This window comes from Micrasema longulum, unplaced genomic scaffold (assembly GCF_059751315.1).
Source record: "Micrasema longulum isolate JH-2025_06_02 unplaced genomic scaffold, ASM5975131v1 h1tg000863l, whole genome shotgun sequence".
In the NCBI taxonomy this organism is placed as follows: Eukaryota; Metazoa; Arthropoda; class Insecta; order Trichoptera; family Brachycentridae; genus Micrasema; species Micrasema longulum.
Genome location: NW_028278055.1, coordinates 139,581 through 156,203, shown reverse-complemented (window position 1 = coordinate 156,203; position 16,623 = coordinate 139,581). Strand labels below are relative to the sequence as shown.

General features: G+C 31.8%; 1 protein-coding gene and 1 long non-coding RNA gene across 3 annotated transcripts in view; both read left to right on the top strand.

The window, feature by feature from the left end:
- The window catches only part of FER (tyrosine-protein kinase Fer), a 182,668-nt gene that overhangs the window by 33,248 nt on the left and 132,797 nt on the right, over positions 1 to 16,623 (top strand). The window lies entirely within an intron of this gene.
- Positions 539 to 2,063, top strand: LOC148278540 (uncharacterized). Its single transcript, XR_015823164.1, has 2 exons — positions 539 to 866; positions 983 to 2,063. It is a non-coding gene; the product is annotated as an uncharacterized LOC148278540 (long non-coding RNA).

The following is a 16,623-nucleotide window of genomic DNA, read 5'->3' as shown; positions in this document are numbered from 1 at the left end:
TTCATTAATGATGAATGCTGTTGAAATGCGATCTCTCAAGCGGACGTGTAGTTATGATAGGTGCACAAACGTCGAGATCCGTGCGTCGAGTAAGTCTGAGATTAGCACTGTTGACAAAATCAAGAAAAGAATTCTGCGTTGGTTTGGACATGTAGAGCGAATGGACGGCGAAAGAACGGCTAAAAATAGTTACATGCAAACTTAAATGGATGCCAAAAACGAGGAAGACCAAGAAAGACATGGCATTATGATAAAGATGGACATGTGAAAAGTTGGAATAATCGGCGTGCGTGCATGAGAAGCGAGGACTCTATGCAAAGTCAGAGTGATATAGTGTTCTATCCTCAAATTTTATTTATTTATTTATTAAAAGAATACAACAGCCATTATAACAAATAAAATAATTACATATAAACCAAAAATATAGGCCAATTATAGTTTTCTATATCTAACTAAATACGATGCCAAAAAAAGCGTACCTACATAAAGCCACTCCGTTTCATACCACTTGTAAAATAAAATAAAATATTACAATAATAATGAAATAGAACATATCGAGCCATAATCGGCAGAACAACGTAAGCGACAAATAGTGAATTGTGAAGGAGAAGGTTTTTATTAGTAACATTTTATTTTTTTTAATAATTCGGTAAATGGGATTTATAATGGTTGGTTACTGCCAACACTGAAATAATAGCCAAATTGTTTAAATACCTTCTGCTTTTAAGATAGTGGTAACGCTGTTTTGCCTATAACTCTGACAGGTTCATTTTTTGGTGGCGAACTAGCTTTTTGTTGCGTTGTTTTGCCTATCTTAAAAATAATATGTCGACAAGTTTAAACGCTAAAAGCCACTTTTTTTACGAGTGGAATGATGCGGAGTAATATATAGAAAACTATAATTTTGGTTTATTTGTAAATACTTTTTTTTTGTTATAATGGCTGTAGTTTTCTTTTTATAAGTAAAATAAATATCCTTAAGTGTAGCATTTTGGAGTTATGATGTTTTTTACACTTGTGCAGGGGGCAATAAGGAACACTTTTCTTTCAAAGAAAGCGATTCTCCAAAAGTGTCGCTTACGTTGTTCTGCCGATTATGGCTCGATATAAAAAGAAAAAGTTTTTTTGTTACTCGGTCTTAAAAAATCTTGTCGCCAGCGAATCCACACGGAGTAACCCCAGTAGCTCAATCAGAAATAACTATTGACGTGATAAAATTTCTCATCATAGTTGTTTATCGTATTCGCGATCACAATGTAACATCCGTGAACACCTGATATTTTAAGACAAAATATTTACGTTTCGCGACGTATAATCCTGCTGCGCAATCACATATTTGAATTTCACCGGTGTAAATATGAAAAATATATCAAAACTGCTACTTTTGTTTTTTTATTTATCATGCTATTTATTTCATTTAGCCGGCGCGGCGGTTGGCAAGCCAAATGTCAAGAAAACCAGTCGCCATAGTAATTGTAATTTAATGTTCACTTTTTTGTATTAGATACTCCTTACTATTTTGCAAATGCAATATATTGCATTATTTTTTATCGTAAACGCCGATTTTTCGCCAATGAACTGTATTTATTTACGAGGAAAACAAAAAACAAACCGACACGAGCGTTGACTTAGAGATTACACACGCGTTGACTTATGACTACGATAACTTAAGCATGTTCATTATTGTTCATTGTGATCGCTCAAATGCTTATCATGTTTTTAAGCACGTCGATAGTTATTTGTGATTGAGCTACAGACCAGCCTTCTTTCCTGTCTTCTTTCAAACAAAATAAATATAAAATTTGTGAAATACATACAGTTAGATCAAATTATAATTATTTTTTACAATTAAGGCTCTAGCATTTTTTTATAGTTGTTTAGACTGAGGAAGTATATCAATTTAAAAAAAAAAGTAATATCATTAATTGTTATTTAAAAAATGTTATATAATAATTTTGGAAAGTATGAAAGATGCACTATTATGTTTTGAGTTCGGATGACTAAAAAAAAAACATTTTTATTTACTGAGAACGCTTTAACCTTTAGAAAAGAAAAATTAAAAATAATGTAATACAGTGTTAATAGAATCGAAGATCGATCAAAGTACAGGCTAAGGCTAGACCTGATTTATAAGAGTGTAATAAACTTGATTCGGCCCGATGCATAATTTTATTCCTTCAAGTTCAACAACCGAGATTTGCACAACCGACAGCGTTAAACGACAAGGAACCAACCCACAAGAATGACCGCCTTAAATGTCGTTTTGTGTCACAAAAATTCAGTCGAGATCATGAAACTCAAGCGATCTGTCAATTTCTTTTATCTATGACTTAGGTGAAAAACATATTTTTACGGAAATGGACCTGTTAATAAAATAACAAGTAACGCTTAAAAATATCATTATCTAAAACCAATTCCTATTTTGAAATTAAGCAATCTCTCAATCCGTCTTTATTGGAGAAACGTAGAACGAAGTTGGACATTATATGTATTTTCAAAATACTTTATCCTATAAGTGATGTCCTATGTTTCCAACTGTGTCACCAGAAGTCAAAATCAGCTATTTATCAAATCTTCGAGGAAGCACTTTTTGTTTTTATGCCTCAATGTCCAGAATGGGTAAATTAGTTAATTTGTCACACAACTTGGAATTATTTATTTATTTTATTTATTTATTTAAATCTTAAAGTAGGGCACACATATCATACATATTGTTATGTGTGTTCTAATAATAACATTGAAAATATATTTAATTTATAAATTGTTTATCACATATGTCTTGACCATTATTTTAAATTTTGATATGTTTTTTTCTTCATAAATATTTTTTTCCATTTCGTAATACTTTTTAATTGCTTTAAATAAAATTGAATTTTGTGACTTTGCCTTTTTCCTAAATGGAAGTCTAATTTTGTTCTTTTCTCTAGTATTGTGATCGTGTTCATTTCAAATAGGTCTTACGGATTTTCGCAGATCTCTTCGCCAAAACAATCATTCTTCCACATATAGATTACTGCCCAACAATATTATTTTTAGCAAACGAAGGAAATTTAAATAAACTAGAAATTTTACAAAATAAAGCGATGAGAATAGTTCTTAAGAAAAATAAATATAGCAATGTAAAAAAAATGAGAGATGAACTAAAATGGTTATCTGTAAGAAGGAGACTTAAATTTAATATGTTGATATTTATACATAAATTTTTTCACGATAAATTACCAAAATATTTTAAGGATTAAGTTGTCTTAAACAAAAATTGTCATGAATATGCTACTAGACAAAAGGATAAAATAAGACTACCATTATTGAAAAGAGCTGAGTCGCAAAATTGTTTGATGTATAAGGGTTTAAAATGTATGATGAGATGCCTGAATGTATGAAGAATGAAAAGTGTCTGAAAGAATTTAAAAATAAATGTATAAGTTACTGTAAGGAAATGTAAATATATATAGATGATGTAAATGTACATAATAGTTTATATTAGTTTTAATATAAGCTAACTTAAGAAATAAATAAAAAAATAAATAAAAAATAATACAGTGTAGGATGAAAATGGATTGGCATGGGTTAGCTTGAAGTCTTATATACCATTATTATACAACAATATTTTATTGCCATTGTTTGTCATTGCTACATAGTTTTATGTTCTTTTTATTCAATTTTTGTTCATATGTTTCTTCATAAAAGTGTTGTTATTGACTAAGACCGTATATATGTATAATAAATAAATAAGAAATGAAAAGGATATCCGGTATCCGGCCTAATTTTGCTATCCGACCGGGTAAAAAATATCAGCTCGATATCCGGTGGATACCTAATCTTTGTTTTTAATTTTTTGTATAAAATTGTCAGATTCAATATGTCCATGTATTTGTAATTTTCTCAAACTGAACGGTTTGGGTAGGTAAGAAGAAATTGCCTTAATGCAATATGCCCGCCCTTATATTGTATATTAAGTGTTAAATAAATAAATATTCATAAGACTGCGAAAATTTCGTAAAATCAACGCCACTTAATTAATTTATTGATATCGACCGTGTGTGGAAAAAGGAAAGTAACCCTCATGAGTTGAAAAATTGACTTATTTGCAAAAAGCATTTAATGCTCATTATTTTTATTTATTTAACGCTTTATATACATATACAATTTAAATACATATAAGGGCGGGCATATTGCCTCATGGCAATTTCTTCCTGCCGTAAAATTTAGGAAAATTACAAGTACACAGACATATTGAATCTTACAATTTTATACAAAAAATTAAAAACAAAGCTTAATAAAATAAAAAATAAAAATTAACATTACAAATACCTGGACATATTCTAAATGCAGAATCTTATAATTGTATACATTAAATTAAAACGAATATAATATTTTATTATATAAATAAAACACGAGTGATACTTTAATCCACAAATTTGGAATATCCAGTGACCGGTTTCATCGCTTTCGCGACATCTTCGAGACTGGTATCTTTATTAAAAAGTTAAATGTATTTATACCGAACAGAGGCAAGGATACATAATTCAAAGTTATATGTAAGTAAATTAAATAAAGTTATTTTTATCTTAAGGATCATTACCAACAAATTTTCTATGGGTTAACTAATGAATTGATATAATGCTATTTTAATGAGTTTAAGTATTTTATTTTATTTTTGGTGTCTCATCCTTCGTAAGTGTGGTTTTGTAAATAATGATTTTTATGTGTTTTATTTATATAATAAATTACAATGAACTTCCATCAAGAATTTTCACTTACAAACTTAAATGTTTTGAATATGATATTCACTTTAGAAAACGAATTTAACCCGCGAGTAAAAAATATTTTTTATTTAAAAATATGTTTACGTGATAAAAAGAGCCAATGGGCCGGATATCCGACTATCCGGCTTAGGGGCTCGCTGAATATATGATATCCGGTATTCGGCCAAACCACTATCCGTTTCATCACCGTAAAAGATGCATCCCTACTACTGGAAGTCTCTTACTGGAGAGTTACAGCAGATGACAGAAAAAGTTGGAGGCATAATGGAGGCCAAGGCTCGATATAGGCTTTAGTGCCATTGAAAAATAAGATTATACATTCATTCAACAGTTACCCGCATGCAGCGGCTTGCAAATGCAAATCAACACGGTGATGATTTAAATATGTGTTATGCCTCGCCGTTCTCTGTTTATTTATACAGATTATATTATAATTACTGCTTTTATGTTTTCTGTTATAATTGCAAAAAAATCCCACGGTAAAATGAATAATTGTTAATCTCTCGGTTTTTTCATGTGACATATAAGTTCATTGTTATACAAGGAAGTTGTTACGATATTGTGATTGTTATAAGGAGAAACTTGGTACAAGCTTTGGTGAAAAGGAGCGTCAATGAACTAACCAATTACGTATATTATATCTGGTAAATATTGCTTTGCCCCCAACAATTGGAAATAAATCACGAGATACATGCAGATATTCATGAGAGAAAGAGATATAAGTACTTTCTTAGTTCGGATTTCTGTCTTACTCGTTCTCATAGCTACAGGCCCTACTATGTATACCTTTTTTTATAATTTTCATTTATATTTACTTATCCTGTACATCTGTTTGTATTCGAAATAAATAAAATAAAATATATAATAAACTGCGCGCATGCAACGCATATTTGTTGTTTGTTGTGCTGCACACAGAAAACAGAAAGTTATAAAAATATACTGTGCAATACAGTAAAATTAGCTACTAGCTACAATAATCGACATACGTTGTAAGTTATAACAAAGAAAGATAATATTTTTAATGAGAATATAGGTACATAAGTTTGGACCTTTACGTAGCCTTTAACCTGTCATTGGCCGGTTCAAATGACCACTTTACAAACTGTGTTGCACTCACCATTCTGCCAATATTTAAATATCCAGAACTAAAAATAAAAGTTACCTTTTTTAAATATTCTTCTTCTTGACGAAATTTCTTTCATAGATTTTGGATAAACACAAAATATTGTTTCGATAAAATAGTTTTTTTTTTTTTTTTTCTGTTTTCTGATTTGTATAATATGGGCTTTACCCCGAAGGAAAAAGATTGATCTATCTGGTCCATCGATTAAATTTATTTCGCCTGAAGAAATAAGGATGTAAGGAAGGTCCTTTGGCGGTCAAAAACAATCAAGTGTTGTACCTCAATTAAAATGGAGCTGGGTAATCCTGTTGTACGTTTATCTGCCTTTATTTCTTACCAATCTCGATTATTTATTTTATTTTTTATTTATCGATATACAAGGTGGGAAATTTTTAGATTCTTTATTATTTTGTTCGTAGGTATATGGGATTATCGTTCTTTTATCAGCTCTTTACATTTTGTAGTTTTTGTCTTTTTTACTATCAACATCACCTTACCCCCATGAAAAGAACTTCTGGACGTGCCGATTGATAGATAATTAAAAGTAGCTAGTAGTTCTGTGAGCGGGAAAATGAAGTATGTGTTTCTGTGTGTGAAATGGAACCAGAACCCTGACGAATTTTTTTGACTTGATGGCTTAACTTCTCTAAAAAAGACGTCGAAAGGAAATATTACGCCCGATGCTTAAGGTCCTGAGTTCGATTCCTGACGGGGTTGACGTGAAATCCGTTAAATATTAGTGTTAACGGATTTTCTACACTGCAATATTTCATTATTCCTGGATCTAAAGTGTATTTTTTAATATTTTGAATACTAAAATCATTTTTCCCTTTGTGGTATGACATTTTACACTAGTTTATCTTCATAAATATATATATATAATTCTTCTGTACGTGTGATGTCACTGAACTCCTCCTAAACGGCTTAACCGATTTACGTGCGGTTTTCAGCGAAATGAAATGTTAAACTTTTCAATCGAATCTGTAAAAAAAGTTAGAAGCATAAATCATTTTTTCATCGACCTACCAGGGTTGCATTCGAGGAGAATGCATATACAAAAAAAATGAAAGGATGTTGTTTGTTTGTGTTTAAAAAGTTTTTGTTTTAATGTTTACAAACAACATTCGCTTTTATGGATTCCAATCAGATTCTTTCCTTACATTCCTTATAATTTCATCCCATTTATATCTTTTCACCGGATTTTTGGTAATACTTAAATAATATTAACTGAAATTCAATATATTTTTAAAAATCGCATTCCTGAGGTGCACCCCTGTTGGTGAAAAGATCAGAGTTTGACATTTGCAAAAAGATCTCTATATTTGAAAAAGAATTATTTTGTGTTTTGGATACCATTAACAAGTACCTAGGAACCTACATACATTCAATATTTGAATATTAATAATTTTTAGTTTTGGAATTTAATCATAAACAAGTACCTAGGTACCTACTTATCAATGAAAAGTATTTTTTCCAATGTGATAGCAGGGCAGGACAACGTTTGTCGGATTCGCTGGTTATTTATAAATTTGTATAAACCACTTATCTTTAGAGTTATACGGCGACAGGTTTCGAAGTTACTTCTTCATCATTTGATTCAAGTCCTGGTGGTGAGGAAGTAACCTCGGGACCGGTCGACTCTAAAAGTTAGAATGGATTATACAAACTTATAATTATTTTCATTTACAACTATAGAAATCCACTGATAACCAAGTATATTACATATTTATGTACATGGTTAATGGATTTTTTTTACCTATACAAATGATTTTGTCAAAATTGAATTATGAATAAACCCCATTTTGTGGCATTGAGCTGAAATAAATAATATACACATATAGATCAATTTCTTATTCTTGACTATTGAAATAGTAAAAGTTACCCGATTTGAAACATCGATAAATAACGATAAATGGACGATCTAGACCTTCGGTATGTAAAAAAAAAAGGGCCTGGGGTTTGAAGAGGGTTGCTAGTTGCTAGATTCCCCTCGGTCAGTCACCCTGCGCCTGCACCCTATCAAGCCCATTTCACACGCGTCGTCCGAATCCACAGGGCACGGTGAAATCAGGGTGGATTGACATTTATTAAAATATTTTATATTTTTACAAAATGTTTAGCTGCTACTCTCATGTGAAAATTCCCCAATAAGAAATCGCGCGGAGATTAGTCGGCTTCGTGGTGTACTGGTTAGTGCGTTATAAAAATAATTATAATACAGACAATAAATTTAAATGACGTAAAGTACTAATAAATGTCCTATACTAACTACATCTTAGATTTGGCAAATTTTTTATTTTATTTTTCATATCGGAAATGCTTTATTATTTACCTTGCTTATAATATACAAGGCTTATATTTCAATAAGTGGATTTTTCTGCAATTAAATATCGTTAAATTTATCTAAACTATTGGGATCAGGAGGGATATACTAATGTGGGCCAATCAGGAACTTCTCAGCATTTGCTCACGTGGAGAGGAAACCACTTAAAACTCTTCAGGAGAAGCCAGCCTGTTGGCAGCAGTCAACAGGCCTTCCGTTCCACTAGAAGAGTGTTCGGCATTTTGTTCCCTACTTTGGTTTATTTTACCAATTGCCTGCACTATATTGACCATGTATGATACTACCTCTCGTGTGAGTTCTTTATTACCTATTACCGATGTGATGTCGCATAAATCTTCACCCAGGCTTCTGCATCGCGCCTCCAGCTGTTGGCAAATATTGCATTGCCATTAACAATGAAGAAGTTCAGTGCTACGGGAAATTGGAGACAAAAATGTTTTCTTACGCGCGGTAAAAATTAGGACATTTAATTGTACCGCGAAGCTTCTCGAAAATATATGAAAAAAAATTAACCACTTTGAACGACATCACTAGTTCTTCCAAACCAACCAACGATAGATGTTGTGATAAATATCCAGTTGAAGAGAAGCCAATTCACCAATGAGTAGATCTCACAAAAGCGAACATGTGACGTCATATTCGGGGTAATTTCAAAATTGCAAAACTTAAAAAAATGATTCCACTGATGATACGGTATATAAAACAATTTATGTATTTTTATTTTGGCTTGTTAGCCTTGCCTTTTAACAAATATAAAAATATTTTTAAAAAACAATGCGATCACATCACGACCATGCAATCATTCATGTAAGAGATATGCATTATGCATATGTTTGTATTTCCTTTGTTCATATATATATTTCTGTGTAACTCGTTTCCATAGATACGACACTATCTGGCAGCTAAAGAAAATTTCATTCATTATATTCTTATTCCATAAATAAGATTTTATTTGCGAATGAAGCGATTTGTTTTTCACAATTACAGTGCAACTCGAGCATTTTTTTACCACTCTCGGGGGCACATTTCTACGTAGCGCCACGTCCGATCACGATGAAAATCCGTTAAATAATGAAGACTCGGAAGGCAACTATCCACGAATTGAAATGCCATTTTCTTTACGCTTAAAACGTATCTATTCAATTATTCGTCAATGATCCACCCTATGTTATTTTATCGTGCCGTGTGGATTTTCACTGTCTAAAATGGGCCTAAGGCTCGAAACATCTTCAAATTAACAAGTCTAGTTCCCTGAAATATTAATGTGTAATATGATAAACGACCCGTGGAAAAGAAATACAAATTCCTAACACCATTTAGGCATCGGATAGTTAACAGATTTGGGTCTCTATTATCGATGGCGCTATGTTAATTATTGATGTACGCCTAAATAATCTATCACACAAACTTTAATTTTTATGTAAAGCTTTAGTAATATTTAAAAATATGCACATTTTTTTCATATGTTTTTTAAATAGATCGTTCATAAAACTATTGATGAAACGCTCTAAATGTCAAAATTTGAGAAAAAAGTTTAAAATGTTATTTTCCTGATAAACTTTGAATTTGCTCTCGTATTTTTTCCTACCTTAATTATCAACTTAAATTTAATATTTTTTTGTTCTACGTGTATTCTTTATCTTTTATATTTTTTTAATTCGGATCCTTTATTCTCACTCATATTTTTTAAAAAAACAACCTGAATGTAACATTCAATTTTTACTACTATATTATTTTATTTTTATGTATGTATATATTATGCATCTACATATATATGCTATGCCTATGTGGGATTTTTTTGTTTTCATGTAAAGTTATATATTATGTAATAAAAAATGTACCAAATGTAAACGAAAAAACTGTAAATAAAAAATTAAAAAATACCGTTATATCGTTTTATATAGATTCATCAACTGATAAAATCTTCTGAATTCTCCGAGGTTTAGATTCAAAGTTGTCATATATAAAAACCCACTCAAAGCACAAAAAACGTGTTCTGGTGTAAACCATTCATTTCATTTACCAATTATTATTTTGTTGAAATCTCAATTTAAAAAAACTATTTAAAGAAACTAATATGGTTTCATGTGTCCTGTCCAAAATATGAATAAGGAAGACTAGAATTTCATAGAACAAAATAACCAATTTCCTTCGAGTACCTATTAGAAAACTCCAAAATTGATGTAGTCAAGTCCATCAGAGATTTAGGAGTTGTTTTGGACTATAAACTGACATACAACGAGCATATAGATAATACAGTAAATAAATCACTGAAATTACTTGGCTTCATTAACAGAATATCCTCTGATTTTACTCATGTCCGTACAATCAAAACTCTTTATTGCTCAACTGTTCGCCCTCTTCTAGAATATGCCTCCGTGGTCTGGTCTCCATTCTATGTCAATTGCATAAATCACATTGAATCAGTCCAACATCGCTTGCTTCGAAAAATAGCGTGGATGCTCGGACTAGAGAGAGATAATTATTCAATGTCAATGTTAAATATTTCTAGTCTACAAAAACGTAGAACTAATATTGACTCCATATATATGTTCGGCATACTAAATGGTATAGTCGATGTTCCATCATTACTGGGACAAATAAAATTCAATATTCCGACTCGTAGATTGAGAAACAATGAAGTACTGTTCATCGATCAGCATAGAACAAACTATGGCCTAAATTCTCCAATGACCCGTCTGTCGTATTGTTAACTCAAGACAAGATCTGGATTTTGGTTTAAGTTTACAACGATTTAAACGAGCACTAAATAAATAGTCCAGATCTTGTTTCGATGTCCCTTATGTTTGTCAATGCTTCTTTCTTTTTTTTTAATGTTTTAAACTATTCTTTTATTGTAATATTTAAACCTTATAAATTGTATACATGGACAATGTCCGTTAATAAATAAATAAATAAATAGAAAATATTTTTTTTCTGTCAAACATTCAAATGGATTTTTACAGTAATAACAATGCTTTAAATATAGGGGTTTATCACGTCACCGAAGACATTCAATGTTTATTTAAATATGTAAGTAGTTAATACATATTTAGGCAAAAGTACAAAAAAAAACGAAACGAAATACCACACCAAAAAAGAGACATTGTATAGTAACTAAAACACAATCTAAATGTTATCAAATATATCTAGGTATATAGTGCCTATCGGCCGCATGCTGCCAACGTTTCTGCAGTTCTTCGGACACAGCCAGACGTGACCCAGAAAATCTGGAGAAAATAATAATCACGACAGTGTGCCAGGACGAAGAAACAGAGGCAGAGCTGCAGCTCGATGGATCGACCAGGTGAAAACAACGTCACTGGTGACCCTATATGGAGCTGTGGAGAGGGCGCAGAGCCGCGAAGGGCGGAGACGCATTGTCAATGAAACCTCCGGGGAAAGTACCAACGATCACGACCCTTAGAACTGAGGAACGACAGAGAAGAAGACGTTTATAGGTATATATTATGATATATGACGATAAGACTGATAAATAAGATTGCCCTAAAATATATGTGAATAGATACAAAGGTTCTTGTATAAAAATATTGAGACTGATTTTAAAATTCTCACCTTCCTTTCTTGATAAGATTTCTACCTAGAAGTGGATCAAGTACAGCATCAACACTTTCCCCTATATTTTAAACTAGAACAATTTTTCCCTCGCTCAAAGCTTTTTCTATTGTATCCAAATAACCCTTTGAACCTAACCTTATCACTTGCAGAGTATCACCGAACTTTTTTTTATCCACTTGACACCTTGCAACTGAAACATTCGTGTTTAACTAATTACACATATTCACGGAGTTTGTAACTTTTGATTATACGTCGACCGGTTTTAAGGAAGGATTTTAAGTGGAGATTATGGTGTACTGATTTGCGCGTTTGCCTTCCGATAATTAATAATTTAAAAAATTAATTACAATGCGATAAAAGGCAATCTACCCTATTTATTTGGGTGGATTTTTGATGTTGTGAGAAAGCGGCCAATCAGTTTGTTGCACGGTATTCCATTATTTATTCAAAAACGTTTTTACACCAACCCACGCGAAATTTGCGCAGTAGTTCGTCGTGGGTTTCCGCGAACCGAAGTGAGAGGAATTCAGGTCAAATTTTCGATGCGTTGTGCGTTCATTAGCCAAGTGGTGCATAGGTCTAACTAAATAACTACATATCCTACACATAGTACTTGCAATGAACGTACTACATACCCATCAACATTCAATTTTTTTTTAAAAATAACTATCCCTTTATCATCATCATTGATCTACATTTACATCATAAGTATTGTAACTACATTACGTCATGTTTTTTTTTTTTCTAGTACTCCAAATTTTTTAATTTTATTTATTTAATTGTAAAAGTACACATGAATACAAATTAAGATACAAAAAAAGAAATACACCTAATGAATACAAAAACCTCACCAAGCCACTTTTTGTGGCTTGTTGGTGAAGTTTACAAAGTAAGGAGCATAGTTAGACTATCCGCTCAATCAAAAAAATAAAAGAAAAACAAATATACTCTTATCATGAAAAAAATTATATACATAAAATCTAATTTGAACACATACCTATGTTTACAGGATACCTATATTTATAAGATTTACGTAGCATTTTGTAAGTTTACATTTATTTTATATATTTTTAAAAATTAATTTAAGAAATATTTGCGTTCTTATGATTTACCCAAATATTTAATTTTGAGGGCCTCTCAACGAGTTGTAAATAACTCACTATTAGAAAATGGAATCAAGTTGGGGTAGAGTGGGATTCGAACCACAGACCTTTGGTCCGTGAGTCCGAGACACCATAACCCGATCATAACCACAGGACCATAACCCGATCATTTAGTTTTAAGTTATTAAATATGTACACTTTATAGTTATTTATGTGTGCGAAATGCCAATGTATGTATAAACCCACATGTAATTTTGTAAAAGGTACTTGTACCATCAAATTTGGAAAAAATAAAAATAAAGTACAACAAAATCATTGTCTTTCCGCACCTATTGGTGCATAAGGCATTGCATTGTACACCAGTCGCGGCGTATTTCGAAATGTTTTTTTGTTATACGAAGGTAATATGATCAGTCTTACGCTTTAGGGCCAGTCCGGGGACTTCAAAATATTATATTGTAAAAACATAACAAACAAACCATCACTCTGTTTCCCCGCAAACGGTACTTTTCTTTTGTTCATTTATTATCACCATTGTTGATGTGCAGCTTCTTTACGTTTGAAGAATTCAATATCTTTTCCTACGAACATAATGACTTCTTTCTATCTATTGACGCAGCTTCGCAGGCCCGTATTTGTATTCAAAAACTTTAGGTAGTTTCTTTTTCTTCTTATGGTTCCTCTCTCCGGTGGAGGTTGGAAATCATCGTTGCGATTCTTACTTTGTTGGCAGCTGCCCTGAACAAGGACTGAGTGCTGCAATGGAACCAGTCGCGCAAGTTCTTAAGCCAAGAAATGCGCCTTCTACCTGCACTGCGTCTTCCTTCAATCCTCCCCTGTAGAATGACTAGTAAAATTTTATATTTTTCGCCTCTCATCACATGCCCAAAGTACTCAAATTTTATTTTCTTTATGGTCTTCAGTACCTCTTTATCCTTCTCCATCCGTCAAAGAACATCATCGTTTCGGACTCTATCCACCCAGGAGGTTTTTAATATCCTCTTTTAGCACCACATTTCAAAGGCTTCGATCTTTTTTGAAGTGTTTTGGGTGAGTGTCCACGTTCCAGCGCCGTAAAAAAGTACTGAGAAGACGTAACATCGAGCAAATAAATAAATGATTAGTAATTACTGGGTAGTCAGTTAGATTTGATAAATACGATTTTGTCTTTACCTTTTAGAAAATCCAATTTCATCCTTTACGGTGTAATTTTTATTTTCCACCAAATTTATAAACATAAGATGATAAAATCTAGAACGCGCCAAATTAATAATAAATTAAGCTTTGTTTGGCGTGTTTTTAATAGGTATAAATAAAAAAACAAAGAAAACTATCATAAAAGTCAAATAAAAAAAATTAAACTATACAACGAATTTATAAAACAATACTTAAAATTTTTTTTAAAGACGAATGATATCGAATCACATTTTAAGTCTTGATTTTTGATAAGGAAGTCCTTTAATCGTTTTCTTCGCTCCAAATCGGTACAGTCCTTTGCCTTGGCGCGCGGGAAGCTTGTTAAAAAGCCTTGGTACAAGAAATTCTGTTTTTCTGCTTCTATAGAAGCTCTGTGCTCTAGACTCCACCAGTTTCGTGTCTGAAATCGACCTAGTTCCGCGTTGGTGACTGAGCGGGGTTTTTTTCCTCGTCAAAGAACTTCATTATGACCCTTTAATTGTAACTGATTTAATTATAATTAACCCCTGGTTCGGAACCACGGTTTTAAAGTGTTACTCAAATCTTTCTCTGTTCTAAAAATATGTACTTCGATAGACGTGATTTTTGTTTTGATATATTTATTTTGAAGCTATAAACCTATTTTAAGAACCTGATTTGGATATTAAATCGCACAGATTCATATTTTGTAATGGGTTAACCTTCGCATTTAAGGTATGGAACCGAAAATACCACAGACAATTACATCATCGGCGCTAAGTAATATTAATACTTTTATAGAGACACGTCATTATCAATATTTATTTTTAAAACATAAATGGTAGATTCGATTATTTTTACTGATTTTACATTTGTATCCTTGTATTATTTTATATTCTACAAAAAAATGTATAGAAAAACTAGGTACTTTGGGAATAACATTTGCAAAGCCTTCCACAGAGGGTGAAATAATAACTCTGTCGGTTTGTATATAACGCACCGCACACCGCAGCTCTAGAATATGATAAACAACATTAAAGTAATAACTTAATAAAGTCGCCCATACGGAGAAAACCCATTCTATGATTATTGACCACGAACTTAGCTACAGATTATAGCAATACAACGCCGTATGTTCTTGGGTTGAGAATTACGAGCGCCAACCGAAACCGTCCATTAATCGTTTGTTGTTAAATTAAAAATCAAACCAAAAATTTAAAGGGCTTTTGTTCTATGCAATAGAGCTTAAGGGCTTCTCTAGAGAATTATTACCCTGAGTAAAGAGCTATGCATTCCAGGTGAACTAGCTGACAGACGTCTGAGGATTTGATCAGCTTCATCTACAACGATAAAGATTCATTATACTTGTACGAAACCATGGCATTAAATCTGGTGAACACACATTTGCGATCGCAGGCCCTATGGCATAGAATCCTCTCCCAGTAGAAGTGCAAAACTTAAAACCCACCTATTTTCTAAATCATTTGAATCCGTAGCATATTATTGTTTTACTTAAATTTTAAGTCAAATCAAATTCAAAATTCAAATTCAGAATCATTTTTTAAAGGGCCCTTGAGGTATTATATTACAAAAAGGGCGCTTTATAAATTGTTCGTAATAATAATAATATTAATTGGCACAAAATCATCAAGACCTATCTCTTTCGTGTGTAATTTTCCATCTTACACTGTGTTTATCACCTGCCTTACCCACTTATTGAATGTTCTCATACCGAACTTATACTATACCCGGTACATAAAAAAATATTACTATAAAAATATTTACAGCTTAGAATAACTATACTAGGCTTATTCCATTGTTTATTTTTTACTACGTCTCATTTTTGCGTAAATTTAAGAACCATCTGCCTAGGCATGTACAGTATTTTGAAATGAAAGGGGTCTTAAAAGTTGCCTTTTGGATTACTCGGGATGCAAAAAATATTTTTTTTAAATTTGATAATACTTTTGGCCCTTAACCAGAGCTTGAAGTTTTCGAAAAAGTCTTTTTTTTTTGCCTTAAACCGGCTGTCATTTCGTATTTAAGTAAGTAAATCAGTCTAATTAAGTTGTATAATCTGCATTAAATATTATTATATAAGCATCCAAGGGCGTGAGTTGCACTTTGTTTTGTAATAAATGGGTAGCATTGTTTTAATGTGCCATTGTTTTCGTCAATTTTAGTCAGGCGCTCAACGGAATCAGTTCCGCGGAGTGTAATTTTTTTGCATTTCGGTAGTTTTAAAACGTGTTCGAATTTGTAATGTGATTAAGTTATATCTTAACGAACAAATAATAATTTTATCAATATAGATAATTTAAAAATGTTCAGACAGTTATAATTTTAAAAAACTTCTGTTTAGGGCCAAAAGTAGTATGGAATATTTTTTTAAATAATTTTTACGTTCAATGCGATCCAGAAGACAACTTTCTAGACCACTTTCACTTTGATATCTAAAAAAAAAAAACTTCATACATTATCGGCCCACTCTAATATACAGTTACTAATAGTGATAAATTAATCTTTTTAGTAACAAATATTTTTAAAAACTAA